General features: G+C 42.6%; 1 protein-coding gene and 1 pseudogene across 14 annotated transcripts in view; both read left to right on the forward strand.

Moving 5' to 3' along the window:
- The first annotated feature begins 525 nt into the window (after nucleotides 1-525).
- On the forward strand, nucleotides 526-1,481 carry LOC129014149 (small ribosomal subunit protein uS2-like; annotated as a pseudogene).
- Nucleotides 1,482-5,180: 3,699 nt separating this feature from the next.
- Nucleotides 5,181-16,567, forward strand: part of DCAF8 (DDB1 and CUL4 associated factor 8) — a 47,043-nt gene continuing 35,656 nt past the window's right edge. Inside the window, exons 1-4 of one of the 14 annotated variants that reach the window (XM_063649912.1) lie at nucleotides 5,348-5,686; nucleotides 6,442-6,515; nucleotides 8,736-8,788; nucleotides 12,307-12,400. The gene's annotated coding sequence lies outside the window, so the exon portion shown is untranslated. Of the gene's footprint in view, nucleotides 5,687-6,399; nucleotides 6,516-8,735; nucleotides 8,789-12,306; nucleotides 12,401-16,567 lie in introns of all 14 variants that reach the window. The other 13 variants (XM_063649917.1, XM_054451143.2, XM_063649894.1 and 10 more) reach the window with 13 other exon arrangements.

The following is a 16,567-nucleotide window of genomic DNA, read 5'->3' on the forward strand; positions in this document are numbered from 1 at the left end:
GGCTTATGCTTGTAATCCCAGCACTTTGGGAGGCCAAGGTGGGTGGATCACTTGAGGTCAGGAGTTCAAGACCAGCTTGGCCAGCATGGTGAAACCTTGTCTCTACTAAAAATACAAACATTAGCTGGGTGTGGCGACAGGTGCTTGTAATCCCAGCTACTTGGGAGGCTGAGGCAGGAGAACAGCTTGAACCTGGGAGGCTGAGGTTGCAGTGAGCCGAGATTGTGCCACTGCACTGCAGCCTGGCTGACAGAGACTCTGTCTAGAAAGAAAGAGAGAGAGAGAAAGGAAAAGAAAGAGAGAAATAAAAAAAGAGAGAGAGAAAGAGAGAAAGGAGGGAAGGAAAGGAGGGAGGGAGGGAAAGAAAGGAAGGAAAAAAGAAAGAAAAGAGAAAGAAAAAAGGAGAAAGAAAGCTGTAAAAAAAAAAAAAAAAAAAAGGTGCCATTGGCCATCAGGTATGTGAGTCTAAAGCCTGAGTTGGAAATAAAGACTTGGAAGTCCCTTTCCACGCTACCTACAGAGGGGTCCATATGGCGTTGTTCTGGATGCCCGTTGTAACTTAAAGGGAAACTTTCACAATGTCCGGAGCCCTTGATGTCCTGCAAATGAAGGAGGAGGATGTCCTTAAGTTCCTTGCAGCAGGAACCCACTTAGGTGGCACCAATCTTGACTTCCAGATGGAACAGTACATCTATAAAAGGAAAAGTGATGGCACCTAGATCATAAATCTGAAGAGGACCTGGGAGAAGCTTCTGCTGGCAGCTCGTGCTATTGTTGCCATTGAAAACCCTGCTGATGTCAGTGTTATATCCTCCAGGAATACTGGCCAGAGGGCTGTGCTGAAGTTTGCTGCTGCCACTGGAGCCACTCCAATTGCTGGCCGCTTCACTCCTGGAACCTTCACTAACCAGATCCAGGCAGCCTTCCGGGAGCCACGGCTTCTTATGGTTACTGACCCCAGGGCTGACCACCAGCCTCTCACGGAGGCATCTTATGTTAATCTACCTACCATTGCTCTGTGTAACACAGATTCTCCTCTGTGCTATGTGGACATTGCCATCCCATGCAACAACAAGGGAGCTCACTCAGTGGGTTTGATGTGATGGATGCTGGCTCGGGAAGTTCTGCGCATGCGTGGCACCATTTCCCATGAACATCCATGGGAGGTCATGCCTGATCTCTGCTTCTACAGAGATCCCGAAGAGATTGAAAAAGAAGAGCAAGCTGCTGCTGAAAAGACAGTGACCAAGGAGGAATTTCAGGGTGAATGGACTGCTCCAGCTCCTGAGTTCACTGCTACTCAGCCTGAGGTTGCAGACTGGTCTGAAGGTGTACAGGTGCCCTCTGTGCCTATTCAGCAGTTCCCTACTGAACAATGGAGCACTCAGCCTGCCACGGAATACTGGTCTGCAGCTCCCACTGCTCAGGCCACTGAATGGGTAGGTGCAACCACCGAATGGTCTTAAGCTGTTCTTGCATGGGCTCTTAAGCAACATGGAGAAATGGTTGATGGAAAATAAACATCAGTTTCTAAAAAATAAAAAAATAAAAATAAAAGACTTGGAAGTCATCATTACGTGGATGGTAGTTTTTCTTTTTTTTGGAGACAGGGTCTCACTCTGTCATCCAGGCTGGAGTGCAGTGGTGTGACCTCAGTTCACTGCAACCTCTGCCTCCCAGGCTCAAGAGATCTTCCTACCTCAGCCTCCTGAGTAGCTGGTGCACAACACCACGCCCGGCTAATTTTTGTATTTTTTGTAGAGATGAAGTTTCGCCATGTTGCCCAGGCTGGTCCTGAGCTCAAACAATCTGCCCACCTTGGCCTTCCAAAGTGCTGGAATTACAGACGTGACCCACTGCGCCCGGCCCTGGACTGTAGTTTAAATGTAAGAATGCATACAATCACTGAAAGAACACGTAGAATGAAGGGGAAGAGAAGCTAATTAAATAAATGATTAGAGAGATAAAAACAAAACCGTGGAATATAGTGTTACGGAAACCAGTGGGATTGAGTATCTATCACAAGATGGATACACAAGGGATAATAATCATCACAACCTCAAATTCAGTAGGAAAGCCCAAATAAGAAAGGGAGAATTCAGTGGTAATAGCTATTGATTTGGTGGTAATAACCGTGGCGTCCACAAAACAGTGAGTACAAAAAGCAGATCATAGAAAGGGAGGCCTCTATCCCTATAGCTCCACTAAGATGACTTGCCATGGTCTGATCCTCCATTTTCCAAATGCAGTGGTCAATTTCCAGTTATCTTAACCTGTTTTGTGAGCAGGAATGATGGAGATTATAGCCCCTTCTTGAAGCTTTTTTTTTGGTTTGTTTTATAAGACCCCTCACTTTTGAGTTTTATTCTTCCTATTTCCTGGCTACTCTTTTTAAATAAATTTTGCTGTATGTTCCTCCTCTCTGACCTTTATTAGTTGGAATGCCTCAGGGTTAGAGGTCTCAGTCTTTAAACTGCTTCTCTTTTCTTCCACATTGATTTCTCTCCACCCGATGGCTATGTATGCCATTTATAACTTAATTAATCCTTAATTTATGCTTCTCATTGTCCCTTGTATGAGCCCCAGGTTCATATTTCCAATTGTTTACTCAGTAGCTCCATTCGGAAATCTAATAGGGATCTCCAGTTTAATATGTTTGAAGTAAAATTGGACATTCCCCCCCACCAAAAAAAACCTTGCTCCTGTCTCCTCACATGCACTATCTCAGTAAACAACATCACTGTTTATCCAGTTACTCAAATCAAACTGATTTTTGTACTTTGACTTTTGTACTTTTTTACTGATTTTTGATTCTTGTCTTTATCTTGTACCCCACATTCAATCTATTAACACATCACCTCTCCACCACTTTCAGAGTACATCCTGAATCCTACCACTTTCATTGCAACACTAGTTTTGCAGGTCTTCTGCAATAGCTTCCTAACTGGTCTTTTAGCTTCTATTTGGCTTCCCTATAAAGTTCTCAAAGAATCAACCACAGTGAACATCTTCAATTATAAATCAGATCATGCCACTCTTTTACTCAAAACCCTCCATGGCTTCCTAGCATTCTTAGGATAAAATTCAAAGTCCTTTCTTTGGTCCATAAGTCCGTAAGTGATCTGGCTCCCATCTTGTTTCTCCAAACTAAGTTCCTATCTATTCTTTTGCCACAGTGGCTTCCTTGCCAAGCACACTCAAGCTGCAGAGTCTTTACCTTGTTGTTTCTTCTGCTTGAAATGTTCTTTCCCAAGTATGTATAGCTTACTGTCTCACTTCAAACCTTTATTTAGATGTCACCTCAGCAGAGGGGCCTTCTCTGAACCCCCTATGTAAAAGAGCACACCCATCCAGATAACCCATTTTTATTCTGCTTTATTTTCCTTTATAGTACTCTTCATAACTTTATTATCTGTGTGTCTCTCCCCTCCTCCTATGCTCCCAACCCTTGCACTAATAAGTTCCATGAATGCAAGAATCTTGGTTGTATTCACTGTTGCAGCCCCAGCACATAGAACAGGGCCTTCCAGAGCAGGAATTCAATAAATAGTTGTTGACTGAATGAATGAAAGAATGAATAGGATGGTGGGGCATTAAATAGCTACTTTGTGCCGTAGCCCTCTTCTAGGTGTTGAGATTACAAAGATGATAAAAACATAGTCCTTGCCCTCAAGAATTTATATTCTAGTAGTATAGCTGGATTACAAACATGTAATTTTAGATTAAATGTTATAGGTAAAAAAGTTATTAAAAAAACAGTGCAGAGTAAGGGGATAGATAGAGGAGGATGACATGAGGTTCCATTTTAGTTACAATAGTCAAGAGCTGCCTGTGTTAAGAAGTAGGATTTCAATAGACACCTCAAGTCTAGTAAAGATCTAGTAGATGGACATTCCAAGAAAAGGAAAAAAACCCTAGGGCTGAGACATGCTTTGACTGGAGTGACAGTAAGGCTAGTGAGGCTAGAGCAGAGCTAGGCAGTGTGGGAGGAGATGAATCAGATAAATAGGCAGGTGCTAGATCAGATCATGTAGGGCCCTCCTTAGAGGCAATTCATTTTTTGATGGCCTCTAAGGCTATCATACTTTTGACTTTTATTATGTGATGGGAAGCTATTGGAGGTTTTGAGCAGGGTGGGGACTGGGGAAATAATACGACCTTACTTTTTTTTTGAGACGGAGTCTCATTCCATCACCCAGCCTGGAGTGCAGTGGTGCAATCTCAGCTCACTGCAACCTCCGCCTCCGGGTTCAAGCGATTCTCCTGCCTCAGCCTCCCAAGTAGCTGGGATTGCAGGCGCGCTCCACTATGCCGGGTAATTTTTTTTTTTTTTTGTATTTTTAGTAGAGACAGGTTTCACCATGTTGGCCTGGTTTCAAACTGGTTTCGAACTCCTGACCTCAAGTGATCCGCCCACATCCGCCTCCCAAAGTGCTAGGATTACAGGCATGAGCCACCGCGCCCGGCCAGACCTTACATTTTTAAAAATCACTCTGGCTGCCTTATGTTTAACTGTAATGGCAATAATGGAAGTAGACAAACGAGGTAAGTTTCTATTGCGGTAGTCTTAAGTAATATGTAATGACTTGGAGACTAGCGGTAGGAGAGGTGAGAAAGGGTCAGATTTTTGCACCCTGGGCTTCTGGTAAGAAAAAAAAAAATACCCCAGCCTGGCAGCTGGGAGTAATCCTCTGCAGGGTTACTGTAGGTGTCATAACGAAACAGAGTTCAAAAGTCACCCCACATCACCCGGCCCACTCTTGGGAACCTTTACCCACACCATCCCTCTTCAGAAAAGAGCCTCTGGAATAGCTACACCTCAAGCTACTGAGCCCCTTCTTTAAAAATACGTAAATGGAGACTCTCAGGGGAAAATGGGCCTCGATAGTATAGAAACCACTTAAGGAAACAAAGTCCTGAAAGGAAACGGGGATTTTCAGAAGAAATCCTTGTGGCAATCATTGCTCGTTCCCGGTGTTCAAAAACGGCAAAACTGGCCATCATCCAGGAAGTGGCCTGCCAATCCCCTGGAAATTTAGTTTATTTCTATCACAACTCTGGGAAGCCCCTAACTTGCATTTGTTTTGAGTATCACAAGATTAAGCAAGCCCAAAGAAACTACAAAAACAACTTTGCCTCTTCGGTAATGCGCAGGCGCCCCTCGCTCTGTTTTCCGTTGGCCTTAAGCCCCGCCCTTTGTGCGTCCTTCGAGGAGGGTTGCGAGCCGTGAGCTCGCGCGACCACTCTTCCCTCAGTCTTCTCGAGCACATCGTCGCAAACGGGGCCGGAAAGCGTGGCAGCGCAGGCGCAAGCGCAGAGAGCGGAGGCGGTGGTGGTGGCGGCCGCTGGCCAGTGTAAGATGGCGGCGGCGTTGGTGGTGGCAGTGGACGGGGCGGCTGGGCCTGGAACAGTCGGAGCAGCCGCTAGCAGAAGGATGACCCAAGACGGGAAGCGGGCTGCTGAGCCTCGCCGATTCCCGTGCTTGTAACTGCCCCAGCCGGACACCCCCCCTCCCTTGACCTACCCGGTCTGTGTTTCGTTCCGGCTCGGCCTGCGCCCCCCCTCGCTTCCCAGCCGGTTTCCCCTAAGGATGGGCCTGACCCATTTCCCAAGCTCTTAGCGCTCAGGTCTTTTCCTTCCGCCGACCCGCAGTCATCGCTGGGAGTACTGGTTGCCCTTTCCTCAGGTCAGCCCTGGTGTTGCCCCCAAGAGCCAGCCGCACAGTTCACAGGGACGCCTTGCTTCGTTGGGTGACCCATGTGTGCGCTCCTATTTCTCCCCTTAGATTGAGGGACACGGCTCGCCCTGCGTCTCCCCGTCACCTCAGGGCCACCGCGCAATGTGTCCCCCTCCCCCATCCCAAGTTCCCAGGCCCAGCACCTTGTACGGAAGGCGGAGGTCCAAGAATTCCGGAGTCGGTTGTTGTCTTGTGGTCTTGTACCCTTTGTAATATAATTCTCTTAGTTTACTTCCTCTAACTCCCAAATCTTTTAGGATATCTTAGAACGGTCCCATTTGGTCCCTGTTAGTTGGAAAGCATCTGGTGGCTTGAATTTCTGACTCATGATTGTTACTGGAGTCTCTGTAAACAAACCGGCACTAGCGCTATCACATTCTCTCCGGGATTTCCCCCCCTGTTCTGTGGCTTCTTGTTGAGAGGTTGTTTGGTTATGGTTTAGCGTTGAAAAGATTCAGGTTATCCTTTTAAATGACTACGTTTTAGTGGAGCTGGGAGATTACTTGCCTGGCTTCTAATCTTCATGTTGGTTCATTTTATTTCCATGTGTGTGTGGGTTATTTGTTCAGTAATTAGAATTAGATAAAGTATTCTGCTTTTAAGTAGTTTTGAGGAGGCCTAAAAATACTAAAGTGTATTCATAATATTTTTATTATGTTCAGTAGAAGACACACCTTTGCCATGTAAATTTTAACTTTTCTCAGTCCTTCAGTGAATCTACAGACCTATTTTCTCAGGAGCTCAGCCTGGCCTTACTTCAGTGATAAAAGGAGGAAAGGTGAGTGGGAGTTGGAGGCATTAAAATTCTTGAGTTCAAGACAGACTGCGCTGATGCTCAACTGCTGACCACTAAAGTCATAAAATTCCTGCCAGTTTCCCAAAGAGTTTGAGTGTTGTTCTTGGCTTTGTTCCAGCTCTGGTTGAATTACTTTTACAAGTTTAATTGTCTGTGGGCTTCTTTTCTTTCTGTCCTAAACTATTGCTGTATATCTCCAAATGACTTAAGCCTAGAAGTGAATGTGTGCCCCCTACCCCGTGTCTTCTTTTCTTCTTTATTCATTTTCCTTGTATTTTGTCTTTGTGTCGATCATATTTTTTACGTTGTTAAAAACTGGAACTTAGTTTGCCTGAGTTCTGTTCAGCCTGTTGTCAAATCAGGTCTCTTCCCCTCTCACAGCTTTGGGTTGTCATCCCTTGGTATTTAGATGAGAATATTTAGCTGCTTGTGACTAAAAGCTGGGGAGTGATGAGTGATGCTGCCTTTAGTTGGTGTCTGAGTCCAGTCTATTTCAGAATTCCGACTTTTTAGGATACAGTGGGAAATTTTTTGTAAAAAAAAAAAAAAAATAGTGGCTGCTCTTTCTTTTGTAGCTGGTCTGAAGAATTCTTGGTTAGCAGAAGAAACATCCTGGGCATTCAGCAGCATGGGTTGGTGCCAAAAAGGGAGTCAGAACATACTTATAAATGCAGTTTTCGTGAGGCTTTCAGGTTTCTGGTAGCAGAGACTAGAGGCTCATGGCATGTGACAGAAAAGCTAAGTGACTGGAAGGTAGGCCTGGCCGATTCCTAGTATCTTTATGGTTTGTAGTAGGAAAAGATTGAGTGACACTGGTGAGTTTTATTCCATCTGATGACTGAATTAGAAAATGCTCATTATGGACTGGAATAAAATTATTAGTGATGGTGTATATGTGTATCAGTAAGATATAAAGAGAAAAGTACAGTTTTTAGAGATTGGACAGACTTTTAATTTAATTTTAAGGTTTAAATACTAGACTAATATTTCTTAGCCATGTGACCTTGAGCAAGTTACTTAAACTTCTCTGACTCTTAATTTCCACAACTCTAAAAGTGTGATAATACCACTTACCTCCCAGGGTCATTGTTAGTATTATAGCGAATCTATTTAAAGCTGTTAGTAATCTAAGAACACATGGTACACACTCAAAAAATGTTTTTTTTTTTTTTTGCACATCATTGATATAGCTTTGAATAAGTTATACGTTAATTTATGCTTCTTTTACATTTTGCCTTAGAACACGTTTTTCTGGTTAATTTTCCCAACTGATTTTTAATTGGTCAGCTTAGACGTGTCCTTTGTAAGTGCCCACCTAAAGTTGTCTTTTGAACATGAACCCCTTGGTGGGGGTTCATAACCAGAGGTCAGAGAATATTAGATATTGGTGTATGTATACTTCAAAATGTATTCTTAAACATCAGTAAATTTTTTTGTTCATTGGTTCCTTCTTCTTGGTCTCTCTGTTAGCACACCTGATCAGAGTTGGCCGTGTTGTGATTCTTCCCCTTTCTGCTACAGTGTTGTTTACCTGTACTGCAACTACTCTTTATATTTTCCTTTTTTGCCATGAAGGGAAAGGGAATACATTTTTTCCTTCTTGTTGGGCTGTACAGTGATCCTCATCAACAAATTATCAAAGAACTGTATGAGGAAAAGATCTCTTTTTTTTTAAGTGAATCAGGGCTAGGGAGTTAGGAATGAAGAGGTTTTTGCTTGTTTGTTTTTGTTTTTGTTTTTGTTTTGACGAGTCTTGCTCTGTCGCCAGGCTGGGGTGCTGTGGTGCGATCTCAGCCCACTGCAACCTCCGACTCCCTGGTTCAAGCGATTCTCCTGCCTCATCCTCCCGAGTAGCTGGGATTACAGGCATGCGCCACCATGCCCAGCTAATTTTTGTATTTTTAGTAGAGGAGGGGTTTCACCATGTTGGCCAGGATGGTCTCAATCTCCTGACCTTGTGATCCACCCGCCTCAGCCTCCCAAAGTGCTAGGATTACAGGTGTGAACCACCGTGCCCGGCCGAAGAGTTCATTTTTCAGCTCCACAGCTGGACCATCTTAATAATATGACAGCACAGATGAAGAGTTTTAAACCTTTTGTTGGTTTTTCTTTCATATCTTTTTGGCAAGGGCACATGAAAATTAAGTACTGATAATATCACAATGAAAGCAGCTGTGTCATTCAGACCACTGACCATTTTAGGTTTGATGAACTTTTCATTACCATCATCCAGGGACTAAATTCTCCATTGTAAGGTAAGGATTCTCCAGGGTGGTGGTGAGGTGGGTTGAGATTGCATTTGTATCATTTGTGTTTTTATGAACTCTGAAGATCCATGTTGGGTGAAGGAAAGGATGGGAGGAGAAAAGGAAATACTTCGAAAGAGGGATAACTTGGACTGTTTATTTCCTTATGTGCTGGGTAAGAATCCCCAGGTGACATCTATATATAGTAAATCAGTATTTCTAGTCTGTGGACCACACTATAAACTTTTTATCTTTCTAAATTTTTTTTTATTTTTTATTTTTGTAGAGATAGGGTCTCACTTTGTTGCCTAGGCTGGTCTCAAACTGCTGGGCTCAAGTGATCTTCCCACCTCAGCTGAGTAGCTGGGACCGCAGGCATATCACCATACCTAGCTAATTTTTGGTTGTGTGTTTTTTTTTTTTTTTTTAAAGAGATGAGGTCTTACTTGCCCAGCTGGTCTCAAGTGATGCTCCCATCTTGGCCTCCAAAGTGCTGAGATTACAGGCATAGCCACAGCACCCAGCTTTGAAGATATTTTTATATTTCCAGGGTTTTAGGTGTTTACTTAAGAATTGTGACATCTTATTAGGTAGTATTTCCTAGGATGGTTAGAGTGGGAGGCTAAGAATGCTTGTGACCTTTTAGTTCCCACCACCAACCTCTTAAAGTGCAGTCTATTTATTTATTTTTGAAATAGGATCTCACTCTGTCACCTAGAGTGGAGTGCAGTAGCACCATCATGGCTCACTGCAACCTCGACCTCTTGGGCTTAGGTGATTCTGCAATCTCAGCCTCTTGAGTAGCTGGGACTACAGGTGCACGCCACCGTACCTGGCTAATTTTTGTATTTTTTGTAAAGATGAGGTTTCACCATATTGCCCAGGCTGGTCTCAAACCCCTGGGCTCAAGCAATCCTCCTGCCTCAGCCTCCCAGAGTGCTGGGATTACAGGCGTGAGCCACTGCACCCTGCTAAGTGCAGTCAATTAAATGTATAAGAATCTGCCAGGCTGAGTGCAGCTGGCTCATGGCTGTAATCCCAGCACTTTTGGGAGGCCAAGGCGGGAGGATCACTTGATCCTAGTTGTTCAAGTTCAGCCTAGGCAATATTGAGACCTCGTCTCTACAAAAAGTTTAAAAAAAAAAAAGCCAAGCATGGGGCATGTACTTGCAGTCCCATCTCCTTGGGAGGCTGAGGTGGGAGGATCGTTTGAGTCCAGGAGGTAGAGGCTGCAGTGAGCTGAGATTGCGCCACTGCAGTTTAGTATGGGCAACAGAGTGAGACCTAGTCTCAAAAAAAAGAATCAGTCCCAGTGCCGTGGTCCTTAGTGTTGAGTAGGACCAACCTAAGACAGAAGCTTGTCTACAGAGAGCTGAAAGAAAGCAGCCTCTTTGTTGCCAGTTTAAAACAATACTGGCATTTTAAAAGCAAACAGACTCTAGTAGGATACATTGTATAGAAGCGCACCCTGTTGTGAAAGACTGGGATCTTGAGTTTTGTGCTCTAAGTCTTGTATTCTATCAGGTGAGCAATAGGCTTTTAAAATCATAAAGTGACTATTAAAATGCTTTCAGTAGATAGATTCATTACTCCATTATTTCTACTGTATAAAAGTTTATTCTAAACATGTCTAGGAAATATCCGGATTGTACAAGAGAAATAACGGTATCCAAACCAGACTTTTTATTGCATAACATTGGTGTTAGAGTTAGTTTTTAAGTCTCTGAGATTGAATTAGCTTTTTTTTTTTTTTTAAAGCAGATTATCAGTGAGCTAAGATAATCTGCTGTTTACCCTCACCTGTTGGGAACGCAGGCAACTGAATTAATTGAATCAGCAATTGGCATGGGGTAGTGACTTTGTATATTTTCATTTTAGAGTCAAAAGCCAGTGAGTTTTAGATTAGCTTTGTAGTAATACTAAAAACTTCATCTTTTATTTTTACAAATGTACCCAAGAAATGTCATTGCTGTTAACATCAGTCAGAAAAGGAGGCTACTTGCTCTTTATTGATTTAGTCATTCTGCTCTTGGAGTGAGTAGAAAGTCTTTGAAAGCTTTTCAAAAATTAGTGAGTGATGAATTTTATGAATTAGTCACTTTGCAGCAGTTTTATCTCTACCTCTGTAGGACATAGTTCCTGGGCCAGAAGCCAGATTTCTCAAGTACCACCTAACCCCAGGAATGTGTTATACAGATAAATTAATGAACGGAGGCTGCCTTGAGGTTGCCAATAGGGCATTGGGGAGTAATTAATATGACAAAGATGGCATCTTATTAATGAAATGTATTAATAGTATGTCTAGTGGATTGGGTCATTGCAAACATTTTAGATTAGATATTTGCTGTTCATCCTCTGAAGATACTGTTTAAGGAAGTCTGACAAGTTCTAAAGTGAAGCATACATATTTGCCTCACGTGCCATTTTTTTTTTCTTCCCTGGCTTTTTCTTAGCCATCTGGAAAGCTACTATAGGGTTTACCTCTAATGGTAGTCAAGTGACTGTATTCCTCTGGTGTACTTTAATCATTGCCACATTACCAAGTATATTTTGTTAACCTTACTTAGGATCCAACGCTAGACCCTTTCTTCTAACCTAACCTGTAGGAAGGCACTTCTTGATGTTTTAAGCCTCTCTTTAATGTTTTATTGTAAGTTGTACTTTGGGAGCATCATTTTTTCATCTTAAATCCTCTCCATTTTAGGAAAAAATTGAAATATAAATGGCAAAAACTATTAATGGCAACAGACTTCTGATGTAAACGTAAATTGAGATGGAAACAAAATGAAAAGTAGATTTCCCTAAGAATTAGTTAAATTAAGATAAATGGCCTTGGATGTTTTTATAGAAAGTTCTCTTAGCCAGGTGCAGTGGCATGTACCTGTAATCCCAACTACTCGGGAGGCTGAGTTGGGAGGACTGCTTGAGCCCAGGAGTTTCAGGCTGGCAACATAGCAAGACCTTGTCTCTTAAAAAAAAAAACAAAAACGTTGCTTAGTTCTGCTGCTGGAAATTAACACTTAAGGGTTAGAGTGCATTCCTGACATAGTCTGAAATACTGTTATTAAAATTAAAGCCAGAGGCCATGCACAGTGGCTTACATCTGTAATCCCAGCATTTTGGGAGGCCGAGATGGGCAGATCACCTGAGGTCAGGAGTTCGAGACCAGCCTGGCCAACATAGCAAAACCCCTGTCTCTACTAAAAATACAAAAATTAGCCAGCTGCAGTGGCATGCACCTGTAGTCCCAGCTACTTGGGAGGCTGAGGCAGGAGAATTGCTTGAACCCAGAAGGCAGAGGTTGCAGTGAGCCAACATCATACCACTGTACTCCAGCCTGGGTGACAGAGTGAGACCCTGTCTTTAAAAAAAAAAAAAAAAAAAAAAAAAGAATTAAAGCCAGTAAACTATAAACACTGGGCATTTTATGTTACCAATAGGGAGAGAAGGCATTAATTCAAAGAAGGAACAAAGTTCCTTATTCATAGTTTGAATCCTCATCATTATCCATGCTGATTGCTTTGCAGTCTTCCATCTTGGGTATCCTCAGAACCTTCAAGAGGGAGAAGAGGCCAGGTGTGGTGGTTCATGCCTATAATCCCAGCACTTTGGGAGGCCAAGGTAGGAGGATTACTTGAGCTCAAGAGTTTGAGACCACTCGGCAAGATAGTGAGACACCGTCTCTACAATAATAATAGTAAAAAAATCTATTTTAAAAATTAAAAGAGGGAGAAAAACTTAGGGAGGCTTATATTGTGGGTTCCTGGGTAGATTGCCTTACTGCAGTTTGTAGAACATGAATACTTGAAAGAAGATATTAACGGAGCTCTCTGAATTCTTTAAAACGCCAGAGAGAAAGGGTAAGCAGATTTCATAGACTTGGAACTGTGTCCTATATTATATACGATGTTTGGAGAATCATTGCTGAGTGGTAAAGAAGTCCAGGATTTTCTAGGAAATGTAGTCTGGTATAGAGATGGGAAAATAGAAAAATAATATAAATGCCTACTATGTGCAAACAGGCTGTTAACATATGTTATTTTTAATCCTCTAAATTCCTGCAGGGTGGTAATATTATCCCATTTTACAAAAGAAAAACTCAAAAGCAGGTGGTAGAGGTAGAATTCAAACCCAGGTCTGTTTGACACCAAAGCCCTTTTCTTTCTTTCATAACACATGCTGTCTTTAAAAACAGGACTTTTCTTCTTTTTTTCTTTTTTCTTTTTTTTTTTTTTTAAGATGGAGTCTTGCTTTGTCACCAGGCTGTAGTGCAGTGGTGTGATCTTGGCTCACTGAAACCTTCCCCTCTCGGGTTCGAGCAGTCCTCCTGCCTCAGCCTCCGAGTAGCTAAGACTACAGGCGCATGCCATCATGCCCAGCTAATTTTTGTATTTTTAGTAGAAATGGGGTTTTACCATGTTGGCCAAGATGGTCTTGATCTCTTGACCTCATAATCCGCCCAGCCCGGCCTCCTAAAGTGTGGGAATTATAGGTGTGAGCCATGGTACCTGGCCAAAAAAAAAAAGCAGCGCTTTTCAAAGCCAAGTGATGAAGCTGAAAGGTAGAATTAAATATTTCTTATAAACATATGTATATAAATTATTCAAATGAGAGTAGGAATAAAAACATTTTTTCATTGTTTAGACATAGTTATGCTATGTTGGTAAGCTAATGAGTTTTTTAAGAAAACAATTTTTTTTTTTTTTGAGACGGAGTTTCATTCTTTGGCCCAGGCTGGAGTGCAGTGGCACAATCTTGGCTCATTGCAACCTCTGCCTTCCAGTTTCATGCGATTCTCCTGCCTCAGTCTCCCCAGTAGCTGGGATTACAGGCATGCACCACCACACCTAGCTTATTTTTGTATTTTTAGTAGAGATGGGGCTTCACCATGTTGGCCAGGCTGGTCTCAAACTCCTGACCTCGTGATCCACCTGCCTCGGCCTCCCAAAGTGTTAGGATTACAGGCATGAGCCACTTGCACCCATCCCAGGAAATAATTTTTATAGACTTAAGAGATAGCTGAATCCTAGTGTTTTATGATTCTTTACTAGAGAGAAAATCAGCATTCCATTCAACCTCTGAGAAAATCCCAGGGGAAAAGCTGTTCTGACTCTTACAGCCTTTTGACAGTATACTGTTCTCTGTATTTTTTTGGAAGCATGGACTATCCTCCTTACCTTCTTGGTTTTTTTGTTTGTTTTTCTGAGACAGGGACTTGCTCTGTCACCCAGGCTGGAGTGCAGTGACCCCATCACAGTTCACTGCAATCTCGACCTCTGGGACTCCAGTGATCCTCCCACTTCAGCCTTCCAAGTAGCTGGGACTACAGGTGTACACCACCACACCCTGCTATTTTTTTTTTTTTTTTTTTTTTTTGAGATGGAGTCTCATCCTGTCGCCCAGGCCAGAGTGCAATGGCACGATCTCGTCTCACTGCAACCTTTGCCTCCCAGGTTCAAGTGATTCTCCTGCCTCAGCCTCCTGAGTAGCTGGAATCACAGGCATATGCCACCACGTGTGGCTAATTTTTGTATTTTTAGTAGAGACAGGGTTTCACCATGTTGGCCAGGCTTGTCTCAAACTCCTGACCTCAGGTGATCCACCCGCCTCAGCCTCCCAAAGTGCTGGGATTACCAGCGTCACTTACGCGTCAGCCACTGTGCGTGGCCTAATTTTTAAATTTTTTGTAGAGACAGGGTCTCCCGATGTTGCCCAGGTTGGTCTCAAATTCCTGGGCTCAAGCAACCCTCCAGCCTCAGCCTCCCAAAGTGCTGGGATTACAGGCATGAGTCACTGCGCCCAGCCTGTCCTCACCTTGAAACCTTTTTATTCTTGACTTCCAGAGATTTAATTTTGATTATTCGTTCTTCTCAATTTTTCTCTCTGCTCTCCTTTCTCTTCTCTAAGGGTAGGTATTCCTCAAGATTCTTCCCTTGAACTTCCTCTCCCAGAGCCTTCTTGGGTACCTAATTGTTTTGTTTTAGTGAGGTATGATTTACAAGGTGTTTGATTTTGAAGTTTCTCTGTACAGATAATTCACAAGTCTGTATCTCTGGCCTTACTTTATTTAAGTTCCAGACTGAAATTTGTCACTACCTTCCTAACATATTGGCTTGGATTTTAGATTTATTCAGAATAATTTCTCATCCCACCTGCCAGCTTCTCATTTGTGTCACTTGATTTTCTCTGGGCGCCCGACTAAGAACTTGTCTTTCTTAACTCAGCTTTGTAACTGCTTATTGAGCTAAACATTATCTACCTTTACAACGATTCTCATGTTGATCCCTTTTTAATTCCCTTTGCCATCAACCCAAGACAGCCCCTCATTACTTCTTATCTTGGCAACTATAATAGCTTTTAAACTTGTTTCTCTTTCTTTTTCCTTCATTTCAGTCCATCTTATTATCTTTGACAAAATAATTTCTCTGATGCCTGACAGCCTGCCACCCCAACAACAAAGCTTTTATTATACTTCTTAACTAATCAACTATACCTTACCATCTAGCCAAAGTAGACTACCCATGTATGTTTCTTGACCATGTCAGGTTTTTAACCTCCATATCTTTTCTTGCTCTGGTCCTGTGGAATGTCTTTCTCAACTCTACCCATTGAAATCCTGCCTGTCTTTTAAAGCCCATCTTAAAAGCGAATTTTCCATGGAAGCATTTCGTTTTTCACTGAAACTAAATATAATCTTTTCCTCTGTTCAACCACAACAGCATTCTATTTATCTTTTTAAAAAATGATATTGATACTTTTATCTCTTGTATCACTCATTTTTCCTAATTGATTAATTGGCTACAAAGGGGATTGTGACTGCCTTGTTTATATTTGTGGCTTCTATATTGCCTGGTACTAATGCTGTTGTGTAACAGCATGTTTGCTTACAGATAGGCCACTGGGTGGTGCCAGAGGCTTGTGATTTGTATGAAAATGAGTAGCCTAGACTCCCAGCTAGAGTCTACCAGCTAGAGCCTCTCTTCAGTTGGGTTGTTTGTACTGTCATATCTTCAGCACAGTAGGAATAGAGATTAATTTTTCTGTTACAGAAACATTCAGTTTCTTTCTGTTCATCTGTCCAGCCTACCAGAGGAGACAGTGTCATATGTTCGACCCCTCCAAGTACTTAATAGAAAATAGCCCAGAACTAAAGTCCTACCTACCATAAACATGCTTTATATAATGAGTTTCAGCCTCTTTGGGGTCATCCTTTGAGTTTCAGTGCCTGAGGTTCTCTTATTAATAAACACTATACGGCCAGGTGCAGTGGCTCATGCCTGTATTCTCAAGCATTTTGGGAGGCCAAGGAAGGTGGATCATTTGAGTCCAGGAGTTCGAGACCAGCCTGGGCAACATGTTCCCCACCACCATCTCTACAAAAAATTTAGCTGAGTGTGGCAGTATGCACCTGTAGTCCCAGCTACTGGAGGGGCTGAGGTGGGAGCATCACTTGAGCCTGGGAGATCGAGGCTGCAGTGAGCTGAGATCACACTACTGCATTCCAGCCTGGACAACAGCGAGACCCTGTCTTAAAAAAAAAATCTGCAAAACCACTATGCTATTAGAGTGTGGAAGGCAAGTAGGCTTGGAGAAGTAAGTGTTTCTTGTGAAGGAGAAATATTAAGAAAAGTAAAATAAAGTTAAAATGAGCCATTTCATCTTGGAAACAAAAATTGGAGGTGGAGAAAGTAGAACTAGTTGATACCAGATGGACTGTGGGACCTAGAAAAGCAAATTTGTACTTTGGATGGAGATCAACCCTGAACAGCTGCTCATTTATGAGTGGTA

The sequence above is a fragment of the Pongo pygmaeus genome, chromosome 1 (assembly GCF_028885625.2).
Source record: "Pongo pygmaeus isolate AG05252 chromosome 1, NHGRI_mPonPyg2-v2.0_pri, whole genome shotgun sequence".
In the NCBI taxonomy this organism is placed as follows: domain Eukaryota; kingdom Metazoa; phylum Chordata; class Mammalia; order Primates; family Hominidae; genus Pongo; species Pongo pygmaeus.